Raw genomic sequence first — 14,286 nt, 5'->3', positions numbered from 1 at the left:
GTTAATATGTTTAGATTCAATATGTATACAATTTAGTTAATTTGATTTTTTTTATTTTTGTTGTTAATTATCGACTGGAATAGTCATTGTTTTATGGATGTAACTTTCTCAGTCTGAGGATAATCAAATCGGTTAGATTTTGGAATTACCCGACGTTTCAGTCAGATCATTTGGACTTTTAATAATAATTAGGTAGTTTGAAAACGTTTCGGAAAACCGAGGTAAAAAGCTATTCAGTAGTAGTGCCTATAAAAGCTATTCAGTAGTTATGGTGTACCTATGTACCACGAAACATAGGGTAAAGTGTTCAATAGTGGACCCTCCAGCTATTTTTGCATTATAGTCGACTCTCTCTCTCCTTAGCCGTGCGGTAAGACGCGCGGCTACAAAGGAAGACCATGCTAAGGGTTGCTGGGTTCGATTCCCAGTGCCGGCCTACGCAATTTTCAGTTTAAAATTGTTTCGACTCTCCTGGACATAAAAGTATCATCGTGTTAGCCTCATGATATACAAATGCAGAAATGGTAACTTGGCTTAGAAACCTCGCAGTTAATAACTGTGGAAGTGCTTAATGAACACTAAGCTGCGAGGCGGCTCTGTCCCAGTGTGGGGATGTAATGCCAATAAGAAGAAGAAGTCGACTCTCTACATCTCGATGTTCTATATCTCGATATCTCTCCCTATGTCGATGGTTTCCTCAGTCCATTTGAGCTTTCTACATTTCGATAACCTCCCTATCTCGATATCCCTCAATCTCGATGTGTTCTGATTATAGTTTGTTCAGGATTCGCTCTCCTTATGTCGATATGTTTAAATTATTAGGCTACTAAACCATCTTTGGACAATAACAAACACAATAATCAACAACATAACAATAACATAACAATAACACATAACAATAATCAACAACAGGAAACGACATTTGTTTTATTGTCGTTTTTCAGAGCGACGAGCTTTTTTGGATCTAGTACCTGTCGCGACCGACCAATGTGATGGCCTCTCTGATGACAGTTCTAGTCTTCCGTACGATCCGTAGAAGGTGAGCCGTGGTCTCGCTTTTGGCAGCAGCGAAGAAAACTCTTTAAGTAAAAACTTCGCTGCGGACGCCAAAGGCCAGGATGAGCCATCGAAAACCTTCTTCCGCATCTCGCCCGACTGCTGCTTGCTCGGCTGGTTAATGCCATCCTCCGCCAAGTTGCTTCCATCCTCGGTTTGGTTGTCGGTGCTAGAGTAGTCCTCCTTTCCTGCTGCTGGTGTTGTTTGTCCGTCTGCATCCGTTAGTAAACTGAAACTTGTTACGGTCTGTGCACGGCTATTTATGCCCAATAAGTGCATGGTCTGATAGTGATGTGCAAACGATGTCCCAATCAGAAGGCACACGTTCAAGCACGCTCGCAATTGCCGGAAATACGATGTAGTTGTCAGACGTACGTTCATACGTTCGCATAGTATTGGGAAGGCTATGCAATTTATTCGATTTTAAACATGTAAAATGTTTTTTTTTGTGTTACATATTTTTAAACCTGCAATAAATTGAACTGGCTGCTGTTACTCCTACAGTACCCATTTCAATTTCTCTTCCATTCCTCGATCTCTCCCTATCTTGATGGTCCGTTCAATATCGAGATGTGGAGAGGCGACTGTATTACAGCCCAATGTAAACATTTAGCTGAGAAATTTCATCGGGAGAACCTAGGTAGCTACTTTACAGTCCTATGATTTGATTAAATGCATTGGAAATGCTATGGAAAGTAAAATTAAATGATCTTTTACAATTCTATAAACAATAAACTCGATAGTGTCCATTATGGGAATATTTGGGGGTCCATAATAAGGAAGAAGATCGTCCCGAAACGGAACATGCCAATCAAATAAAGTGTCGACTATAGGGAAACAATTTCCTATTAGGGCACCTCAGGGGGTCTACTATAGGGCGAATTCAGTCAAACTTGAAAATGTTAATTTCAACAAATAACATCGTGTATTTGAGTGTTTATGTATGTATCGTAGAGAAGAGATGAAGAACTCGTTATTAGATATCAAGCAGAATTAATATGTTGAAAATGTCTACTCCTTATGACAGGAAGAGCAAAATTCCGCTACTAGGGGGTCCACTATTGGGCATTTTACCCTAGGGCCTAGGTAGGTAACACCACAAAAAAATTGAGAGAGGAAAAAAGAGAACGTTATTGTTGGCAACCGACCCGGCAACGAAGTAAGAACTATGATTGGAAACTCGGTACCTGGAATGTCAGGACCCTGAATAAATCTGGACGCAGATACGGGATATGTCATTTCGATGTCATGGGGCTAATTATTTGTTAAGCTTCCTAGTGCATTGAAGTCCATTTCGACCCAAGCACACCCAAAACAATGCAGTAACTGCAGCAACGAGATAAAAATCTGAAAAATTCTGACTTTTCCTAACTTTTGGAAACTAAGATTCCCTGAGGAAATCAGCATCCATCGACATCTAGGAGAGGAACCACAAAAAAAAGTGAAACATTGTGCATTGGGATCCATTTGGACCCATGATTTCATCACGATAAAAAGAACTCAGATTTTACCCAATTTTTGATCTTCAGGCACCAAACGAAAGCTGTAGGTTCCTAAAATAAGACCATAGGGTGATTCATTCAAATTGACCTCTCTAGTCACCGGGGAACCTCTACTAGAGAGGTACTGTTTGAGCTTCTCAATTTGGCACCTAATTTTCGAGTTTCGCGTTATGAAACATTGTAACCGCTCGCGTGACGAAACTCAAGAGTGTTTCGAAGCTGCAACTTTAAACGCTTCATAATTTGGGCAGGCCTAGAAGGCGTTACATTTTTGTAATGTTTTTTTAGTCCGACTGCGATCTAGCCCGGACAAAAACCAACACCACGCGAAGCGTTAGCAATAATTTTATTTCTATGCTCAACCCTCTCCAGATTTATCCCAAATTAATTAATTGTATCAATAAATCACAAAAGCGCGATTACATCCTTTTGTGATAATAGATACTGGGCAGATGATAGCAAAATCTCTGCCATTTCAAAAGCGACCAGCAAGTGAGCCAGATAGGAAAGTTAGAGTTGAAGATTATTTTTAGAGTTAGCCAGTTTTTTTTGATTACTGAAGGTAATTTATATTGGTAATGGTCATAGTGACAAGTGCTAATTAAAGGTGTTTTGGTCAAAAGACCAAAACCTTCGCAAGAAGGTTTTTATTTCGGACAGGTGTTCCGTGGCCGATTTTCGACATTGTCGTCTCGCCAAGCTTACGGCTGGCCATTGCCAAGTCCGTTGGCGATCGCACGTGTGCTGTGCAAACTGCAGCAGCGAGGAGCGTCGTGTTATTCCGTACGGGCCCCAGTAATTGCCCGGGACCAGTGAAGCCAGCCTTAATCCGGCGATTAGCAGCTCCCACGTGCCCACCCGGCGCGTTCCTTCACCGGCGTTGTCGCGCTAGCCCCGCTACAAACCCATCGTGTAGTGCGAAGAGTGGAGTGCCACGAGTTAACCTCTGTGCCGTCGTGCGTTCTCGTGGGCCGTAGGTCTCCGTTTATCATTCCGTCGATTCCATCAGCGGTTCTCAGACCGACCGGCCAATCACTAAGCCACCGAACAGTGAGCCCACCGCATGTAACCAGGGCAGTGGTTCCCAAACCGACGGGCCATTCTACATTTCCGCTAAGGCGACCTCGTCGCAACAAATCTCGACGGTGGTTCCCGAACCCACCGCCACGGCGCCTTGCAGCGACCCCATCGCATCCAACGGGCCATTACATCGCCACCTCCGTCCACCGGCCGGCGTAGCGCAATCCGGCATCAGCAGCAGCAGCAGTAAGCAACCTAGGTTGCTAAGTAAGGTCAGACCAATTAGTATATAAGGATCTAAACATTGTACCCACACACACAACTAACCCATTCGTACAATATACCGTACCGTATCCTTCCGTTACATCAGATAATTAGTTGTATACCAATTGTGAACAACCGGTGACATCAATTGATTTGGTTTTGGAGTTTTTGGGATTGGTTCCGCGATCGTTAGACCCGCCCTGGGTGAGTTAGTCCGGGTAAATCTTGAACGTGCGTGTCCGCATCACGCTGAAAGGCGTGTTGGCGCTTAAGCGGATTACGTTATTACCGACTTATTTTAGGGTTTTGGTCAGCTTTGTCCGCACTAGCAGAGCAGTATTGGTAGGCTCAAGTTCCGTTTAAGTTGGTAGTCGAGATTCACTATTCTGCTAGTCCCGAATCCGTCGTACAGGGTACCCACGGACCAGACGTATCGAAAGCTTTGGTTAGTATCGTTTTGTTTCGTTTCGGGGAGCTGAGTTCGGTGGTAAGTATCCTGTTACAAACTGGCGCCCAACTCAAAAGCTCATTAACGATCTTTTGCTTAAATTTTTGGTATGATTTAATTCAATTAGTTTTAATTAATCTGATCTTGACCTTATTTTCAAAGAAAAAGACATAATTTACTAAATCATTCAATAACTTAGCTGAATACTGTAATCGAATTACAACTGGTTTGGTAAAATCTAGATAATCTAATTTGGCATTATGGAATTGTATAACTACCACGCCGACGATCTAGAGGAAGACGAAGTAGATTACGAACTCGGTATCCGCGGTATAGCGTCAAACGAAAATTTAGAAAACAAGCGCCGCGAGCTTAGACTTCTAATTAACGAAGATAGAAAAAACCCGAAACTCTACACTACAACGGTTACACTTGAGCAGGAAGCAGAATGGATTGCCGATAGAATCCGATCAATTCGAAAAGAATTAGAACGTAAACTTTCGCTAAGAGCACAGTCAAGACTAATCAGTTTAAGAAACAGAGTACTCAGAGCACCATCGGCCGATGCATTCACTAAAAACACATTCATAGGCTTAATTGATGCCACTTGGAAAACATATTTCGGTCCAAATCCTAATCAAAATGCCGAACCGAATTCGGAAGACTTGGCCTTGCGCATTTCGGATTATACTCGAGCACAACCTCTTTCAACATCTCTGAATCCACAGGCCCCAGCTTATCGGCCTAATTCAATCAATCAGCCGGTACAACAAAGGCCGACTACGAGCCCGAACAATTCGTTCTCAATACCGGTTATGACATCGTCCCCTGGACACAGGTTGAGGCCACTAGGTAATGTGAATCTACCGGTAAACCAGCCGATAATCACTTCCCCAGTAAATCGACCAGCTGCGAATTTGAATCTACCCACAGAACCCTTCGTTGACTTACCACGAGCTAATCAAGCCAATGTCAATTTAAATTTTCCCAGCGATTCACAATCGCCGAAATCACATGGGAGACAAACGTGTGCCAATTTGAATATACATGTTGATCCTCCACTAGCTCCACAACCGTCAACGTCAGCAAATCCAATTCCATTGAGTAGCCAAAATTTAAACTTATTCACAACCGACCTGAAAGACTTCATCAGGCAAGCTGTGAAAGACGCAGTCAAAGACTACGTGGATGAATACGTTAATTTCCCCACCTGAATTTTTCCAGCGTATTTCGCAACGCCCTGAAAACCCTATTCGAAATGATGTGGGCATCAACACATCAGAACAACAACATGAAAGATGTCAAAATTTACCTCAACTGAACGAGCAACAAACCAGTACCTCGGCTCGGTCTGGCAACCAGCAGGCCTATCCACCAAATTACTATAACCATTTAAGAACTAAAATCGAAAATGGCAAATTTTCTTTAACGGAGAAATCGGACCAAGGTCCTCTTCGGTAACTGAGTTCATTAGACAAGTTACCATTCTAGCTAAAGCCAATCACGTAAGTGACGCTGAGCTACTCCAACAAGCTTATATCTTTTTCACAGGCGAAGCGAGAAGGTGGTATTTCACTTATTGGGAAAAATTTACTACATGGCAACACCTAGTATATTATCTCACGATGACCTTCGAAAATCCTAACAAGGACAAGGCAATCGAAGATGAGATGCGGGAACGAAAGCAACGTCCCAACGAACGATTCAGTGCTTATCTGGCGGATATGGAGCGCCTTTCTCAAAGCCTCACACGAAAAATGGACCCAGGTCTAAAATTCAAATTAATATTCGATAACACAAAATTGTCATACCGGAGGCGGTTAGCACTTATTCGCGTTATGTCTATAAATGAATTAGCAGAGTATTGCTATCAATTCGATGCTTTAGAACCAAGTTTATATGCAACCAGCGGTAATAGAGCAAACACTCAGACAGTCCACCAAGTGGACCTAGACGAGTTTGAGGAACTAAGTTTGGAAAACTCAGATCCCGAAGAAGTTAATGCTATTCATAATGGAAACAAATACGCGAACAAGAATCGCTTCACGAAAAAGGAACACAAGTTTGGTTCTACATCTAATGCAACTCCAAAACCGGAGCCAAAAACCGAAGACGAAGAAAACATGGTTCATTGCTGGAATTGTAGAAGTGCAGGGCATTTTGCTAAATATTGCCAGCAACCACGACGGATGTACTGCTTCGCATGCGGTGAACCGAACGTCAGTAAGGCCACGTGCCCTAGAGATCACTACCAGAAATTCGATTCAAAAAACGAGAATTAGGAGAAGGAATCGGGGACTCTTTCTCCTAATTGTAATTCTGAACAACTCCCCAACTATGACTATTTCAATCAAATTTTTACCATGAACTTAAATCCAGTTACCTGCCCACATATTACGGTCCATATTCTCGGCACTCCGGTACAAGGTCTACTAGATTCAGGGGCTAGTATTTCCGTTATTAGCTCACTGGATATGGTCAAACGATGGAACCTAAAAATTGAAAAAATCAAGTTGAAAATACAAGCAGCTAACGGTGAGAAGTTAGACTGCGTTGGAGTCGTATACGTACCATTCACTTTCAATCAAGTGACGAAAGTGATTCCAACAGTCATTATTCCGGACGTGTCGAAGGATTTAATTTGTGGATACGACTTCTGGCGGGCATTTGACATACGACTCACAATAGGCGATAACGTGGATGGCAATTTGGCTAACCCGCAGGCACTTTTGGCGACAGATAGGTCAATCCAAACATTAGACATCGAGTTCTTCAGTCCATACATTTTTAACATTGTTCTGGATAGTGCCGTCCAGGAATCCTCACGGGAACCAGTAGAAGATGGAAGTTTAGAAATCCCTTCGCTGGAAGATCCGGACGAGCGTGATGTCACAACAGAATCTGTCGTGACCGAGCACACTCTGCTACCTAAAGAAAAACAGAAATTAGTTGAAATCATCAACAAGTTTCCAAAAGCATATGATGGGAAAATTGGACGGACAACATTAATATCACACAAAATCGACCTATTACCAGACACCAAACCTCGTAAAATACCAGCTTACAATTATTCCCCTAAAGTGGAAGAAGAAGTTGACAAGGAGGTAAAGAGATTACTAGAAATGGACGCAATTGAAGAGTGCAATAGCGATTTTGTCAACCCACTTCTTCCTGTTAAAAAACCTAACGGGAAATGGAGGTTATGCCTCGATGCGCGGAGGTTGAACCAAATGACTAAAAGGGATGAATATCCTTTCCCCAACATGGTGAACATCTTAGAGCGCTTGGAGGAATCAAAATATTTTTCTATTATTGATTTGAAAGACGCCTACCATCAGGTTATTTTGGAATCAGATTGTAGAGATTACACTGCTTTTAGGACCAGGAAAGGGCTGTTCAGATACAAAACAATGCCTTTTGGTTTACTGAACAGCGGAGCAACCTTGTGTCGCCTTATGAATAAAGTTCTGAAATTCGACCTCCAACCGCGGGTGTTTGTGTATTTGGATGATATTATCATCACATCGAATACACTTAAAGAACATTTCGTATTATTAGAAATAGTGGCCCAAAGACTTCGACAAGCGAATCTTAACAATTAGTATCGACAAATCAAAATTTTGCCAAAAATCGGTGAGATATCTTGGCTATGTTTTAAGTGAGTACGGCATCGCCACTGATCAGGCGAAAATCACTCCAATTTTGAATTATCCGGCTCCGAAAAGCGTTAAAGACGTGAGGAGGCTGTTAGGATTGGCTGGTTTCTACCAACGATTCATTGCTAATTACAGCCACATAGTGACTCTGATATCCGACCTCCTAAAGAAAAAGTAAGCAAAAATTTTTGTGGAATGAAAAAGCTGATAAAGCTCTATTAGAACTGAAATCCGCATTGACATCACCACCAATTTTAGCAAATCCGAACTTTGCTCTTCCATTTGCAATAGAAACGGACAGTTCAGATTTAGCAGTCGGAGCCGTGCTCACCCAGATTGTAGATAACGAAAGAAAATGCATAGCTTATTTCTCGAGAAAGCTTTCTACAACTCAAAGAAAATATAGCGCTACTGAACGCGAATGCCTAGCAATGCTAATGGCAATTGAAAATTTTAGACATTTCGTCGAGGCAACGAAGTTTACGATTGTTACAGACGCAATGAGTTTGACTTTCTTGAAGTCGATGTCGATTCACAGTAAAAGTCCTAGAATCGCAAGATGGGCAATGAAAATCCAAGGCTTTGACATCACGTTTGAATACCGCAAGGGAAAAGACAATGTCAGCGCAGACGCTCTTTCAAGATCCATATCCACAATCTCCACGAGCGTGCCTAATAAACCTCACGAAGATTTGAAAGATTTGATAGCTAAATTCCCAGATAAATATAAGGACTACAAAATAGTTGACAATGAAATTTATAAATTTGTTACAAATGCACACAAACCGGATGATCATACGTTCAGATGGAAGTACGTGCCACCAAGCACAGATAGACCTAAAATTATTGAAAGCCTACATAATCCAGCTCATTTTGGCTTCGAAAAAACGATCCAAGCGGTGGCGCAAAAATATTTCTGGCCAAAAATGAGTACAGATGTACTTCGTTTTTGTAAAAATTGCTTAACGTGCAAAAGAGCCAAGACAGACAACGTTAATGCTAACCCACCTTGCGGAAAACCCAAAATGAGCAACCGTCCCTGGGAAATGATTTCCGTAGATTTTTTGGGACCGTACACTAGGTCACGCTCAGGAAACACATGGGTTTTGGTAGTCACCGATCATTTCTCTAAATTCACAATGGTGCAAGCTATGCGACAAGCGAAATCGTCTGCAGTTATCACTTTCCTCGAAATCAACGTATTTCTTCTCTTCGGAGTGCCATCTGTATTAATTTCGGATAACGGCGCACAATTTCGATCAAAAGAATTCGAGAAATTTTTGAAAAGTTATAATGTGCAACATTGGGCTCTTGCAGCCTACCATCCGGGACCAAACCCCACCGAAAGGGCGAATCGGGTTATCACAACAGCTATCAGAGCTTCACTAGTAAACAAATCCCAAAAAGACTGGGATAAGGGAATACAACACATAGCGTGTGCTATCCGTAACAATGTTCACTGCTCCACTGGTTACTCGCCGTACTTTATAAACTTTGGTAAACAAATGATAAGTTCGGGCGACGAGTATACACGGTTGAGAAACACAAATGAAAATGTTGATCACTTCAACCCACCAAAGTTGTCCGAAGACCTGAAGCACTTGTACGAAGCAGTGCGGATTAATCTCAAACGAGCGTACGATCGTTACTCAACGTACTACAATCTACGATCGAAGAGGGACGTACAATTCGAAGAGGGCGAAACTATTCTCAAAAAGAATTTTTTCCTCTCCGACAAATCCAAGGATTTCACTGCAAAACTCGCACCACGGTATAGCGAAGCAATCGTCAATAAAAAGATTGGCACTAGCTGCTACGAGCTTAAGGATCCGATAACAAACAAAATACTCGGGGTTTTTCACTCGTCAAAACTCAAGAAAAAGTAACGTGAGAAGGAATGATGGAGCAAAACAAACCGTATGAATCAAACCTCTTCCTTCCCACACCAACACTTATTCACTGTACACAATTTACAAAGCTATGATGACCGAAGAACTAAGCAGTAGGTTTACAAATTTCAAAACAAAACACCTCCTCGTTATTATCCAGTATATTGAGTCGCAGGGCATCCAATTTCACGAAAACCACTTCAGCTATGTCGAATGCAGCTTTTGCGTCTGCAAATGTAAAACATAAACACACACAAGAAAGGCAAACGCTTGAATATTTTTCACACACGCAAAACGATTAGGTAGCCAAAACATGCTTTTGGTATCGAACTACACAAATTTTCAAGGCCACCGTGCGTCGACTCTTCTGTCGAATTGAATTAAAAAAATGGCTGCTCTGGTACGTTTTCACCGGTATAACACTTACGTTGCCGATTAAAAACCGCGACCGATCCGTGATTATTCAGGTCAGCTTCAATCAGGGATACACTAGTCGATCGAATTAACGCTTAGGATTTGTTTAGAAATTAGGATAAAATACTTTTTCACGTTACCGTATCTCGAATCGAAAACTACGCGTCGACGCGATCGCGAAAATTTCCGGTCTGACGTCTCGTTGTCAAAAAGTGACATGACAGCAGGAGCATTTTCGTTAAGTTTACCCCACAGTAAAAAGATGACGGTCAACAAGACAACCTGACTATAAGTTTCCTCGCCAAATAGAGCGAGTCAAGTTGCGCGAAATGTTTGTTTGCGATAAAAGAAATCATTGAGTAAGGTTTAGGAATGAAGTTATCAAATCGTGAACGATATAATAGGGACTAGCATACCAGTATACCAGTAGAATGATCCGGAAAAATTGATTAACTCGTATGATATAAAAATATCATATACAGTTTTGCATCCAAGGCAACACTGTTTTCGTTAATCTTCGTTACTTTATGTTTGTAGGTGTAAAATCACATACGAACGCGTAGATTGGAATTAAAACATCAGTCTCGCCGCAGGTAGTTCGTGATTGTCTATCGTTGAGTGAACACCGCAAGTCCCGTAATCCGGTTTCGTGATGTCGTGTCGTGAAAGAAAAAGTTTACAATCATTGATTATCCCGTGTTTCAAGTATCGCCGCAAAGTTCTCAATATGTTTGAGGTAAATAAAGTTCCGTTTCGTTATCGTATCGTAAGTACCGTATTGATTAAAGTGATCACAATTTTGCCACGAAGATTCGTGGACGCTAAACCTGGATACCGTTCGTTATTCCGTTTGCATTACAAAATGGCGGCATACTTGAGCCAGTGAGGATTGTATGTTTTTCGTGATATTTTGTTTAATGAAATCCCAAAGTTATGCTGGAAGAAAAACAAATGAAAAGTTGAATGATGAAATAAATTATGTTCCGTTCTATCCATACCAAAATAATTTAATGGAAAATTTTTATTGTTGTGAAAATATTAAAACAAAAACAAATGTGTCGAGAAATTAGAGAGAGAGTTAGTGATGCGAAATTCAAATGAGTAGTGACTAAAGTTCTTTCTGAAAAATTTAATAAAATTTGTGAATGTAAATTTTATTAAATTTTTCATCGTCTTAACAGGGGATATATGTAACCGCTCGCGTGACGAAACTCAAGAGTGTTTCGAAGCTGCAACTTTAAACGCTTCATAATTTGGGCAGGCCTAGAAGGCGTTACATTTTGTAATGTTTTTTAGTCCGACTGCGATCTAGCCCGGACAAAACCAACACCACGCGAAGCGTTAGCAATAATTTTATTTCTATGCTCAACCCTCTCCAGATTTCTCCCAAATTGATTAATTGTATCAATAAATCACAAAAGCGCGATTACATCCTTTTGTGATAATAGATACTGGGCAGATGATAGCAAAATCTCTGCCATTTCAAAAGCGACCAGCAAGTGAGCCAGATAGGAAAGTTAGAGTTGAAGATTATTTTGTGAGTTAGCCAGTTTTTTTGATTACTGAAGGTAATTTATATTGGTAATGGTCATAGTGACAAGTGCTAATTAAAGGTGTTTTGGTCAAAAGACCAAAACCTTCGCAAGAAGGTTTTTATTTCGGACAGGTGTTCCGTGGCCGATTTTCGACATTGTCGTCTCGCCAAGCTTACGGCTGGCCATTGCCAAGTCCGTTGGCGATCGCACGTGTGCTGTGCAAACTGCAGCAGCGAGGAGCGTCGTGTTATTCCGTACGGGCCCCAGTAATTGCCCGGGACCAGTGAAGCCAGCCTTAATCCGGCGATTAGCAGCTCCCACGTGCCCACCCGGCGCGTTCCTTCACCGGCGTTGTCGCGCTAGCCCCGCTACAAACCCATCGTGTAGTGCGAAGAGTGGAGTGCCACGAGTTAACCTCTGTGCCGTCGTGCGTTCTCGTGGGCCGTAGGTCTCCGTTTATCATTCCGTCGATTCCATCAGCGGTTCTCAGACCGACCGGCCAATCACTAAGCCACCGAACAGTGAGCCCACCGCATGTAACCAGGGCAGTGGTTCCCAAACCGACGGGCCATTCTACATTTCCCGCTAAGGCGACCTCGTCGCAACAAATCTCGACGGTGGTTCCCGAACCCACCGCCACGGCGCCTTGCAGCGACCCCATCGCATCCAACGGGCCATTACACGCCACCTCCGTCCACCGGCCGGCGTAGCGCAATCCGGCATCAGCAGCAGCAGCAGTAAGCAACCTAGGTTGCTAAGTAAGGTCAGACCAATTAGTATATAAGGATCTAAACATTGTACCCACACACAACTAACCCATTTGTCCAATATACCGTACCGTATCCTTCCGTTACATCAGATAATTAGTTGTATACCAATTGTGAACAACCGGTGACATCAATTGATTTGGTTTTGGAGTTTTGGGATTGGTTCCGCGATCGTTAGACCCGCCCTGGGTGAGTTAGTCCGGGTAAATCTTGAACGTGCGTGTCCGCATCACGCTGAAAGGCGTGTTGGCGCTTAAGCGGATTACGTTATTACCGACTTATTTTAGGGTTTTGGTCAGCTTTGTCCGCACTAGCAGAGCAGTATTGGTAGGCTCAAGTTCCGTTTAAGTTGGTAGTCGAGATTCACTATTCTGCTAGTCCCGAATCCGTCGTACAGGGTACCCACGGACCAGACGTATCGAAAGCTTTGGTTAGTATCGTTTTGTTTCGTTTCGGGGAGCTGAGTTCGGTGGTAAGTATCCTGTTACAACATAAAATTGCTTGCAAATATAAGCTCTGATGGTCCCAACTGTATTTGCACTCAAGCAAATAGACACATATTTTATGGCAAAAATCCATATATTTTGAAATATGAATATCATATGTCGGCACCAGCGCCGTAGCGTGTGGTTGGCCCCCGCCAAGGGCGCCACGTCTTAGGAGGGCGCCGAAATCAAGAATGTCGCTGTATTGTTGCGCTTATCTTTTTCTAGACTTTCGCGGCGGTCTTACTCTCGCAGGCTCGACTGCGAAGGTAGACGTCAAGATAGTCGCCGGGTTAAAAGATAAGGAAAATTTTCCCTCAAAACAAAACCACGTGCTTTTCGCCAAATGACAGCAGTACTCGATTGTATTAGTGAGAGGCAACCGGAGTCACTGAGTACATGGAGAGTGTTTATCATGACAAGTGCATACGGTGGGTAAGATTTTTATTGACTCTGTTGTGTTTAGTGACTGTTGCGATTACCTGAGAAGCAGCCAGCAGGACGCCGCAGTATTCTATATTTTCTCGAGATGCATAATACTAAAATGATCACAAATTATTTTTGAATTCACTGGTTCAAAGTCATCGCTCTCACCGGCAGTCTGGAGGTCGTAGAGCAAAATCGTTCAAAAAGGTCTCTTATAGTTTAGTTTTCTTGCCCTCAGATACATTTAATGTATTCTACAAGCATTCTAAGTAGTGGAAACAGTGACCCATTCTCAACACCAGTGATCCCCAAAGTGCGGCCCGCGGGCCGCAAGCGGCCCTCCAAGCCTTTTCCTGCGGCCCGCGAAGGATTTCAGAGAATACACTACATGTGGCCCATTGTTAGACGTTATATGACCAAAGAAGCTTTTCATTGCGCTTTTTTTTTTCGTTGCATTCGGGTATTCTGTCAAGATTGCACCATTGTTGATAAATGAAGCATGAATCGTGTTATTATCATGATTTATTAAATTGATCACTACATCAATATTATGTAGGCCAAGCCAGAGCATTAGTGAATAATCATAGATTTAATCATGATTTATGAATAATGGGTCATTTAATCATTATTCATTAATAATAATCATACAAAAAATACGATTCATTCATTAATCACTAATCATATTCATGATTGTTTTGAATTTATTCATTAATCATCAATTTTAATCATTGCATACATCGCTTTTATTCATTAATCTTTAATCAAAATCATACAATTTTGAAGGTAAAGAAACATAATTTGGAAGAAAGGGAACTTTACTATTG

General features: G+C 42.0%; 1 protein-coding gene across 1 annotated transcript in view; it reads right to left on the bottom strand.

Annotated features, from left to right (window-relative positions):
- The window catches only part of LOC134219161 (uncharacterized), a 108,871-nt gene that overhangs the window by 1,251 nt on the left and 93,334 nt on the right, over positions 1-14,286 (bottom strand). The gene's annotated exons all lie outside the window — the stretch shown is intronic.

The sequence above is a fragment of the Armigeres subalbatus genome, chromosome 3 (assembly GCF_024139115.2).
Source record: "Armigeres subalbatus isolate Guangzhou_Male chromosome 3, GZ_Asu_2, whole genome shotgun sequence".
In the NCBI taxonomy this organism is placed as follows: domain Eukaryota; kingdom Metazoa; phylum Arthropoda; class Insecta; order Diptera; family Culicidae; genus Armigeres; species Armigeres subalbatus.
This window is presented reverse-complemented; position numbering and strand designations above follow the sequence as displayed.